The 12,264-nt window shown below is 36.7% G+C and overlaps 1 protein-coding gene across 2 annotated transcripts in view; it reads right to left on the bottom strand.

The window, feature by feature from the left end:
* LOC111506337 (uncharacterized) overlaps positions 1-12,264 on the bottom strand; it is a 109,671-nt gene that overhangs the window by 34,042 nt on the left and 63,365 nt on the right. The window lies entirely within an intron of this gene.

The following is a 12,264-nucleotide window of genomic DNA, read 5'->3' on the forward strand; positions in this document are numbered from 1 at the left end:
GGAGTACAATCGCGTACTTGAGAGAGCATTCGAAAGTAGTATATAGGTACATTGGAGTGGCAAACTGTGAATTAGTTTTTAAAAAGAATGCGAATTTAGTCATAATAAATGTAGTCATTCTTACAAAGTGTGAAGTATACTGTTGAGCTGTAATTTGTGTTATCGAATGAAAGTGTTTGATTTGAATAAATGTATCACTTATACATTTATTTTTTCATTATGAACCCGCGCTTATAAAGAATATTAATAACTCCACAAGTTCGTAACCATTTACTTGTATAAAAGATTCAATTGCAATAGCAAACAACAGAAAAAACCAAAAGAAGACAATCAGAAACATGGGAAACAGACAGAGAACAGTGTTGAGCTACCCGTCATTACAATTCTACCCTTCAATTCTGTAGGGTAGAAGTGGAACCTCTATTGTAGAATAAATCAAAAATAGGTACCGTTTCCAAAAACCAGATCTGCAACACTATTCTTGACGCGCGTTTCACTATTCAAGTTGGCATCTTCAGAGATGAAGAAAACTGCGGAATCATGGGATATGTTTCGGGATACATTCATCATCATGGTTTCAAGTACTATTTTGGGAGTGGCAGATTATTTTTTAGATGTTTACAATCAGCAACACCTCCACGTTTTCATATTAAATGTAATTTCCTACATTGCCATTTCTTTCGTCTTTTGACATCGAGATAATGAAATATACGGCAATTAATAAAACTGTGGTCGAAATTATTCAGAAATTCATATATTCATAGTCATAGTTCATGCCATATCTGACTGATACTAATGATGACACATCGTAGCAAAGTAATAAGAGAAACGATTAAAAGCTTGTTTTTTTTACAGAAATAGACGACCTTGTTTCGTGGCAGAACAGTATATTTTCTAATTGTCACAAATTGAATGAATGTGGTTTTTACGTGTTTTATCACTAGGTTTTTATGAATGGTAATTGCCATTTTCGCATTGGAAAACTTATTACATGGTTTCCGTTCGACATTCAAGGCTACTAATCGTGAATGAAAATATACTTAAATCAAGAAAATGTAATCCATTCAATAATTATTGTTTCTGCTGATTCTCGACATGTTTCCTGCACTAGCTTTTACACGTCTGGTGAAAAATCTGTTCGAAGTATGTCTTCTGTTTAGCAGCTACATCCACCTCACTAACAACAACCCTCAGAATAGAACACTTTTGTGAGTCAAGGAATAACGAGGTTTTATCTGTTAACGTGTGATTCTCAACACGGATTGGACGATACGCAGTAAAAATCGATCGTTTAGCCATCGGGATCGAACCACCATTCCACATAGCGGTCGATAGCATGAGTGGAACGAATCATTGACGTTAACCAACCGGCTATCGTCTTTCGTTTGTAGGATGTTTATCATCATATATGGGTTGTCAATGAATTGCTTAAAGTATGATTGAAACAAAAGACGGTTGAAACAGTGCAAATATCTAGTGAACGGTTGAGCGGTGAGTGAGTGGTGCAAGAGGAAAACGCAGCGGACGACAGTTCCAAACACGAATTCAGTGCCGCGCCGCTTTCCACGCGTTTTCGTCGTGTGCAGGACGCCATATTGTTTTTCATTACCTAAAAGTAATCATTTTTCTTCTGATATTCCCCCTTACACTATCTGTATTTTAAGTGAATGGACTGAGTGTGTGATTATCATGATGCTTATAGAATAAGGAATAATGACTATTTTTAATGTGTTATCATTACTGTCGTAACTAAAAAGTATATTTTACCAAAAGTGGGGATGGGGGCGGTTGAAACATTTTTAGTGGGCACGGTTGAAACAGCAAATATATTGAATGTTTATTTTTTGTGGATGCTGAAAGTTCGGATGAGAAGACTCCCAAAGGGAAATTTAACTCGCGAGCTATAGTAATGCATACGGGGTGATAACTGAGGGAACCATTGTTCCCTGTTGAGATGCATCCGGCGAAGACGATCCCAACATTCAAGCCGTCTTTCGCAAAACGGGAATTTACCCTTATATCCGGATTCTGTTTACTGAAATCGATTTTGCTCCTGCATTTGTAACAGATATACCTAATCCGGAAAATACAACTGAGAGAACAGATGAATTTAAACCGGAAAATACTATTGAGTCTGTAGTTGTAACTGTATCTAATGAAAATTCAACTGAAGGTGAAACACCACCATCATCGCCTTCTCTTTCATCTGAAGAATTACAGTTGTTTCTTCTGACAACAGTTGAACAACAAGCTCTCTGTGATTCACCAGTTCAAATAGTTCAGCAAGTTGAGGTTCATGAATCTAGAGGAACACCACCTTTTCTTGGCAGTATAAAAAAATAATAAGTCAGGGTACCATTGGAGGCAGAATTGAACACTAATCAAAATGATGTGCCACTTGACCCCTTTTGCCATATAAAATTCTAAGGGTAACATTTACCCCTCCTAGGGGGTTGAACCATGGGGGCTACAAATAGTCCTTGAAAGTGTCCCCCTTGACAATAAAATGGACCTATTTTTTCGATTCCTCACATTGTTTACTGATAGGAAGGGTGGAAAATTTTCAAATTGATACCCTGTATATTCTTCAAGATAATATTCTCAGATAATATTCTGTCAGACTGAAAGCGGAAGGAAGTACAAATGTACGAGTGGATGGGAAATTTATTCTCACTCCGTGGACGACCTTCGTGAAAGAACTGTCTCGAGTTTGTACCCACGACTTTTCAAACCGCAATAACTCGTTCAATGGAATATGACAATCGACGCAAATGACCTAGAATGAGTTTTTTATGACAGCCTTGTGCAACCGGTAGATTCGATGTAGGTATTATTTTTTCCGACTGATTAGAGATACATTCAATGAATACCTCACCTAACCCATTCCATTATTGCTTTTGCTCTCTTGCGTTACAAAATAGGATGACGAATATTTTATCTGTTATGGTCAAGAGATATTCGAAGGACATCTTCTACTCTATTAAATGCAAGGAGTTTTCTGTTACGCGATCACGTGTGTGTGGGTATGTATCATAAGATAATATACTGGTTTCGTTTTATGTTAAACGATGAAAAAAAACTGAAAGTAATTTTGTGCAAATGTTGAGTTGTCCACGCGTTGGGTAGATGAATGAAATGCACAGGTATTAGGTTGTTGTTTGTAACGTAACACAGGTCGATTAATCCCGTCATGCTACTTTCGCATAGGCACCCCTCTAAGAGCGCATTAAGGATTTTGCTGTAGTGCTTGTGTTTTGTCTTAAGAAAAAACATGACATTGATACGTACACAACTTTTGAAATAATCCAATAACTGCGTAGCGATAATAATTAATATAATGTTCCTACGAGTAGCTCTAATGAGTACTTATAAATTGAGGAGTTCTAAAGTCTCAAAATGAGTTATTCTTTTCAAAGTTCCACTGGTAATCATTCTTGTGGGTAGACATTTTATGCTTATACAAGTTTACAAAATTTTTGCAACATGGATGTCAAGGTGCCTTATAATGAAGTTTTCAAACATGGTGACTACCTCATCTTGACACTGTATGATCATAATACAGTCCAAGGGAACTACTTGACCGGAGGCAAACATCGAATGGAATTGGTGAACTCAAAATGAGTTATTTCACCGACTTATACCTAGTATAACCAAAATGAGAACAAATATTTTTATTTTGATCCATCATTCAGTCTCCAATATGCTAATATGTATTTACGACTTGTTTAGCTTCATATTGTAAATAATGTAATGTGTTTGAATGTGTTGTAACACGTAGAAGTGAAAATTAGCGATTGCAATCGAATAACTTCACAGTTATTATTTTGTATGATTACAGAAAAGCTCATCATAATTTATCTATATCTGTACGGCCTATGTATCTGTTCAAAACGGAACATTTTCTCCAGAGCAACTAGTGATCTAACCTCGTAATGATTTTATCTCAAAATACGTAGTGAAAAAATCATAATTTCAGCAACCACTGAAAAAATCAAATTTGAGGCTTTCGCTTTCCTATACATTTTCGATGTTGGTGAAAAAATCGGTTACAAGGGACAACTTAAAGTTTACAGTTACAAAAATTACGTTCACTCGACCCTTCGTGTACACATTTTCGACTTTACTCTGATTTGAGTTATGATATATCCATAGACGAGAGTACCAGGAATATCAGAAAAATCTGATAGAGTAGTTATTTGAGAGTGACCTTTACAGTGGCGTACACTGGTGAATTGAATAGATTGTTGAAATAGTAAACTGGATTTGTTTTAAGACGAAACACAAGTACTAGAGAAAAATTCTTAAGACGCTCTGAGACCAATGTGAAAGTGGCGATTCACAGTTGATTTGAATCTATGGAGAATAAATCCATTTGGAAAAACGTTCTTAGGAAGTTTAATCCACTTGAACGCAGTTCACCAAATGAAAGAGTTCCTATACAGTGAAGTTTGAGGTGTACCGAGTTGAACCTCAAAACGATGAGCAGCCACAATATGTCGCGTATTTCTGATATGTACCGCTCTTGGTGGAATCGAATGTGCCAAGTCACTTGAACACCTCCCGTGAAAGTATCTATAGAAGAGAGACAAATTTCCAACCTTTCTACGATGTTCCAGACTATCAAGATTGCAAGTGATGTTCGCGTCTCCAATCAGGCGGATGGCTCTTTTCTGGATGGAATCCAGCAACTTCAGGGTATGCTTAGGGGCGGAGCTCCATACATGAGAACAATACTCCAAAGAAGGTCTGATCTGAGCTTTATAAAGCATCAAAAGTTGCTGAGGTGTGTACAGTTTTCTGGTTCGGAACATCCAGCTCCTCCACTAACGGAGTATCAATTCTTCCGGTTTCTACAGGAAACATCCCAGTATCCTGAATCAAATTTGAAAGTGGGAACTCAAGAATTGTCAAAAACCAGTATCTAATAGTATCTTTAGAAGTAGCTCAATTTATTTCTTGTTATTTTTTGGAATTAACCTTCTACAGTCTGATAAACAAACAAAGCGAAATAAAAAGATAATCTGCTTGAGTGTAATGAAGAACAAACTGAGAAGTTCATTCGAAAAATTACTGCGTAATATAAACATGACTTAACCTCTGACGGAAGCACCAAACTCTTACGAAGGTTCGAAATTGATGAACACTTCAATCTAGCAGACCAATGTTATAATCTTCATGCAGTAATTGTTCACTGTGGTTCTGGCGTTGAATCTGCTCATTATTACGCCTTTGCCAAAGACGAAACGGACTGGTTAAGTTCGACGATAGTCGTGTCACTAAGTGTTCTGGCGATGTATTGAATTTATTGGAGCCTCTGGAGACACCCTACATTTTGTTTTATGAGAGAGAGGACATTGGCAGATCAAGATCTTCAGATGATGTGTGGTGCTGCAGATTTTTCCGGGTCTTCCTGCAGCTGAAAAAGGAAATGCACCACTGGAATCAATGAAGTCGCCCCGGAGCGCCAATTAATTTATATTGTTGATATATAATTTCAACTTTTTGGGGTTTTAATTTTCAGTTTGCCCCTTATAACACTTTAGCACATTCTCTATTGATTCAGTTTCGTTTATTTTCTAGATTGTTGAAGGTTGAATACTTAAAGAGACACAAAAAATATCTTGAAAAATTCTATAAACTACACCTTACGATTTGATCTCCAGAAACTTTATTTAAAGAAATATATCAGGACATGTTTCGCTAACACAGTAGCTCTTTCGTGGTGAATGAAGTACTATTAGTTAGTTCATTCTTATTCTGGTATACCCTACGTAATCACAATTGAGACTACCAACTTAGGTACTTATTCGATCAAATTACCTAAAACATTTACAACTTTCATATATCTAAGGTACAGCTTCAATTATTATTACCTAGAGCATATTACATCAATTCTACATCAATAGTAATACTTCTTTGGTTTTAAAGAAAACAAGTTCAATAATTGTGATCTATTTAAATCCAGTGGTCATTCATTAGAATGTTTGAATTTTTAAGTTTATTAATTCCCAGTGCTTCAAAATGATTCAGCTTGAAACATTTATTTTCTATGTGAGAAATTTCGAAAGATATGATTGTCTCCTAAAAGATGCTGTGTATATGTTGAACTTGTTTTCTTATTTACATAGCTCATATGATGTTCCTGAATACGATTCCTGAATGGTCTGCCAGTTTGACCAATATTTACCACAGAACACGTTCTACACTTTAATTTATATATTCCTGATTTCTCGAATTTGGATGTTTTGTCTTTATTATTGTCAATGAACTTTCCCAACGTATTAGTGTTCTATATGCAATTTTAATATCTCGTTTATTAAAAAATGAAGCAACTTTTTGCAATATATTTAAAGCTCTATAATTTTGATTTTGATTATCTAACTTATCAATACGTAGAGTATACATATAAATATCAGAGTAAGAATGACTTTATAGTGTCTACCTGATTCACTACGAAAAAGCTAGTGCGTTAACGAAACATGTGATATATTTCTTTGAATAAAGTTTGTGAAGATCAAATCCTAAGGTGTAGTTTTATGAAATTACTATGGATCTTCATCAAGTTACGGCCGAATCAATCAGAAAATTTAAAAAATTCATTTAGAAATAATGCGTCTTTGAAATATATTTAAGAAACACTTTATTGTGAGATTTTCATTAAACAGTTGTAATGACACTTCATCAACCTGCACGTCGTCTTGATTTCAATCAGGTTGAAGCCTGGCCCCCTTACCCTTTGGACTGATGACACTTCATCAAGTATCAGCCAATTCCATCACATATCTCTTAAATAACTATTCTCATAAAATTTTCAATGCGAAGTTATGATTTCATATTTCATCAACTATATTACTAATAACTGTTATTGAAATTATGCTTGTCATGCAACACTGTTGAAAATAAACACTCATTGTAATAATTTGTTTATGTGTGGCTTCATTTCATTATTTCTAATTGTTCGGGAGGAAGACACGAATAAACCGACATCTGTCCTCTTTTTAGTGTTTACCGTTGTACTATTGACTGATGCAAAAAATATAGTGCGCTTGAAGGTCACAACCTATCAGTTCCCTAGGAAGCGGAACATATTTTCAGGGGAATTGTGGGTTGTACGAATTGTGAGACTCTTACAAATGCGAGCGATGAGCTGCCTTTTCCAAACGGAAGTCACATCCGTTCAGCAATACTTATCGTAATACGGCCATTGTTGATTTTCCGGAGCAATCCGAGTATCTTCATTTGATACCTATTATTTCTTGGTCATCAGTGGTAATCAGTCCATGTTTCTCGTTTTTATTCTAGTCTTTAAACGATAAGTTCGATGATACTTTTCACTTTTTTCTAATAGTCTATAATCGGTTTAGAAATCACCGTGATAAACATAATTCACTTCCGTTTCATCAGATTCACTTCCATGTACTGTTTCTTCTTAGAGTCGGCAGTAACAGTAGCAAGTAATTAGAGATTTCTGTCTAACACCGACTTTACCGGAGAAACTTAATTACGAAGGAGTTTTGTCTCGATCATTTTTATATGCCAATGGAAGAAACGAATTAAAAGGAAACAATACGTTCATATTTATTTCAATCGATGATGAAAAATACGTTATCTTCAATAAAATAATGCTGCAATAGATAAAATCATTCCAATATCCATAAAAGCAGAATTTATTGGTGATTGTTAACATTACTTATTAGTTTTGCAACCGGCTTTTATTATCAAGAGAGAGTAAACGACAATTTTGAGCAGATTAGGAGGCAATCTATAAAAGAGTTTTCACGCGAATATTAGGAAATTGATACTTCAATAGACCTCTATTAACAGTTTGCAAACAATTTATGATATTCGCAAGATATACGCTACGAAGTGATGGAAAAATCCTTACTTGTCACTGTGAATATTTTTCTAAAATTAATCGTTTTCGGCTCAGAGTTCAGTCGCCACTTTACGGACGGAACTTTTTATAAATCAATATGGCATGAAGATCATTGAGTTTCCAACCATTCTCATTTTGTTATCAAACAAAACCAATGCCTTCGCCAAATTACACACCGGTGAGGTCCTGTAACGAATATGAAGCCGCCCGTGACCCATACGTCAGCCGATTCATCGAATAAATAGATGACTCACCGCGAAAGAATGCAGTCTGAAACCGCCGGGAAAATTCTAGGCGAGTACCGAACGACTATAGAATTCTAGAATGATCGTTAGCGATATATAAGGCCGGCTACTCGTCCAGAAAGGGCAGTTGAATTCAGAAAGTGAATCGAGCGGTTAAACAAGGAATTCAAATAGTGGAAATAAATTAAGCGTCACGTGCTAAGTGTTGAATATAAATTAGTTTGTGATAGTTAAATCATGTTAGAAATAAATTTGTTTAAAATACTTAATTCTTCAATTTGTTGCAATTGCTGATAGAAGTGGATTTGTAAAATGAATATGTGAGCGCGTGGTGGACAATCTATGTATTACGGTAAAATAGACTGATGATTCGTTGTGTTTCGCGAAGTGGACAGTACCGGCCTACGGAAACATAAATTAATTGACCTTTCTCGCGAAAAATAGACTTGTGAAAGTAAATAAGTGTTTTCGGACTCAATTGAAATAAGTGGACATATGCAGCCTTGTGGAAAATAGACAATAAGAGACAAAATGTGTACGAGAAAAGTGCGCCTAGTGGACCTGAAAGTCGCCGAATTGAAGCAAGAATTGGAGGAGAGGGAGCTAGATTGTTTTGGAAAGAAATCAGTACTCCAGAAGAGACCTTGGGATAACTTGACTGAATCAGGAGAAGACCCCGAAACATATTTATTCGAAATTTCTGGGGGTAATTTGAGTTCAATAACGAGCAAACTCGATGAGAATACCAAATCGCTGAAAGATGAAATTCTGGAAAATTTGAATAGCTTGAAGGAAGAACTTCTAGAAAAAGCAGAAGGCTTGAAGAAAGAACTTTGTTGTATGGCGAGTCTATTCGAAAAAAGGATAGGAACCATCGAGACAGATATAGATAAAATCAGGAGGGAAATGAACACAGAAGTGGAGGACATCAAAGGGGAGATCAAAGATGAAATCGGGACAGGAATGAAGAGAATGGAAAAAAAATAGGCGATAAAATCAAAGGCGAATTTGAGGCAGAAATCAGCAAGATGGAGAAAACAATTAACGAATTGCAAAACCAAATCGTTAGTTCTGCTCACACCACAGAAACTGTTACCGAAAACTCAATTCCGGAACTGAAAGATGTCAAAGGCAGTTCTGAACCAGGAAAGCTCTCCATGAAGCCGCCCCAGTTCGACGGAAAAATTTCTTGGGCAAATTACCGTCGACAATTCGAAGCTGCGGCCAGAGCGAATGGATGAAGTGTAGGAGAAAAGGCGGTAGCATTAACATGGACGTTGCGTGGAGAAACAACAAATATTTTGCAAACGCTCACGGCCCAGGAACAGGAAGACTATGACCAACTTATAAAACATCTTGAGCTACGGTATGGGCAGGCCGGGCAGGCCCACCTAGAGCACGTTTACCATTCACAGCTGAAAAACCACTGCCAGAACTCAGGAGAATCCCTACAGGAATTTGAAGCCGACATTGCTCGATTGGTTCGTCTGGCATATCCTGCTAGCAAATGTCCAGCATTCAAAGAATCAACAGCAAATCAGGAAAACTAGAGGGGGTCGATGAGAAGGGCCTGTACCCAGGAAGCTTCCGTAAAAAACGCATATATTGCCATTCTCCAACGACAAGACAAAGGCGTTTTCGTAGACGGCCTCATCAACAACGAGCCTTGCACCATGCTGCTAGATACAGGTGCGCCAAACTTGGCCAAAACACCGGCAAGAATTGAACCGTCAAGTTGGAAGGTACGCACCGCAATAGGGGAGCCAGTTACAATACACTCATTTTTACTTTCTGAGTCCATGTTTTCATTCAAGTTTTTCATCAGAAACTATATATTTTGAAACGAATGTCATGCAGTTCAATGATTAAGTTACGCATTGAGTTAGAACGAATAAAAATAAAAACACGACTGTGAAGTGATTTGTTTTCGAAGGTACTGAGGTATGTATTTGGTCAACTGTGATTGGTTCGAAGTTGTGGAGCATTTTGCCAGTTTACCATACAAGAGAAGGTCACTATTCTTGACGCCCTTCTCAATGGTCACAGAAAAAAACCTCTTTTTTGTGACTCAAGTTGAAGAGTCTACAGACAGTCCATGGATTACAAATCGGTCAATAATGACTTTTGATGGAATAGATATGTATGGAATATTTGGTGGATTTATGAGTCATACATGTATTGTTCAATCATTTATAAATATGTTAATTTGGACTTTCGCTTCCTCCGCCTATGAAAGCGGACGTTCCACGGCCTTTGTCAACGGGGAAGCGGAGGGTCCATTTTGTACACGTTTTGTCGTTATTCTGCAGTGTGAATGTCTGCCCTCCGAAGTATTTGCATCGCAATCTTATATATTTATTGTCCGTCGTAATACGATTAATACCGTAAACGAAATAAGTAGACATATTTGGATATCATTTTGAGTGTGGGAGACATCCTGCTTTTAGGAAGTATGATGACTAAATCATCAAATTAGCCATCAAGCAAGCAAAATGTACATTTTAAAATAACAGGTACTTAAATTCAATTTTAAGCTTATTTATATATACTTCAAAATTCCTCTTTGCTTCATTAGTCACTCAGTGAATTGACATTGTTGGGGAATGTCCCAACATTACAAATCACATATTTGCTCATGCTACATGGGTACCTTGCGACTCATTCTCGAGAAGATATAAAATAAAAAATAGAATTCGTCAAGGTTCACAGTGCAGCTGCACTGACATTCAGCGTGTAGGAATCTCAAACAATACGGTCTACAAAACGTAGGCGTTCGTTCAGCAAATGTATGAACGTACATCGAAATTCCAAGAACGGGTATTGCTAATATCGGAGATCGTGGGTATTGTGAGACGTCACTGAAGTGTTACGAGAAGAAATAAGTAATGGGAAATGCCGAAATAGTCCGGAACTATTGGAATTTACCCGATGATAAGACTGAAACTAGCTGAATCTTTTACCAAATCAGCATTTCAACAGGAAGAATAATCCTTGAAAAGAGCAAATCTGAGCGAACTTTGTTTCCAATTGAAGAGAAAAGTGTAAAAAATCATTTTGAAAGTATTTTGCGAACTATTAATAGTATGGTGAAATTAAATAATTTTCGCAGACTTGAAAAATTATCGACTTCAATAAATATAGTAAAGAAGTAACATCTCCCCTTACGAAAACGTCACCTATGGGATCGACAGAAGACTCCCGAAAATCAAGGATGAACAAGGCTCCTCGAGGCGGTCCGTCATAAGACCAAGCTTCGACATTCGCAACTTTCACTGCAAGGCAACTTGATGAACTTCTTATCCAACACCGCGCTGTTTCGACTAGCTAAGATCTCATCAGTGGTATTAGGTTGAACCACTGAATTGTCCTCATTCAATATATGTACAAATGTATATTTGTCCACGCATTCCTCTGGAATTATTGGTCACGTTCTGACAATTCTTCAGGGAACAGTGTAGGTTTTATTAAAATTGGATCAATAGTTGTAGATAAGCTAACGACCTGGCTTATTCTCACATGCTATGTGCACGAGTATAGTGTGAAAGTGGAAATCTTTTTAAAATCTAGAGTATCTAAAACAAATCCAAAAGGCTTCAGTTAAACTGTCCTCGCGATACAAACATTTATTACTTGCTGATCTGGGGAACTCTGTACCGCATTACAATTGATCAATATCAAGATCTGAGTTACATTATTTTTGAAGTGACAACTTCTTTTATGAGTGTAAACCGCTTCGTTACCTAACGCGTTACGGCGTCAGTCTGTTTGGCTTCCCTTTCTCTCATGCATACGTCAGCGGAGGCAGGCTCCTTTTCTCTCGTCGGACAACCGCTCAGTGTTCAGTGTGCGATCTAACCAGCAAGTACGTAATATTCTTTCATGAAACGTGGCTTGAAAATGATGACACTAATTTTGTGTATGTACATTATTAGTATCATTATGTATTCCACAAGTTAAACAATTTCAATATTAAATAGTTCAACTTGGATTAGTTTAAGTTATCGCTTCTGTCGAGCGTCCCGCGACGCACACGTTTCTTTGTATAAAGATTTATACGGACCACGTTATATAATTGAGACACTGTAATTCATTAGAATATGGCTAATCAGAGTTATTACTTTTTCAATGAAGGAATGTCCTCCA

The sequence above is a fragment of the Leptinotarsa decemlineata genome, unplaced genomic scaffold, assembly GCF_025532065.1.
Source record: "Leptinotarsa decemlineata unplaced genomic scaffold, Ldec_3_MD MMD2_tig00026354_RagTag_RagTag, whole genome shotgun sequence".
Taxonomy (NCBI): domain Eukaryota; kingdom Metazoa; phylum Arthropoda; class Insecta; order Coleoptera; family Chrysomelidae; genus Leptinotarsa; species Leptinotarsa decemlineata.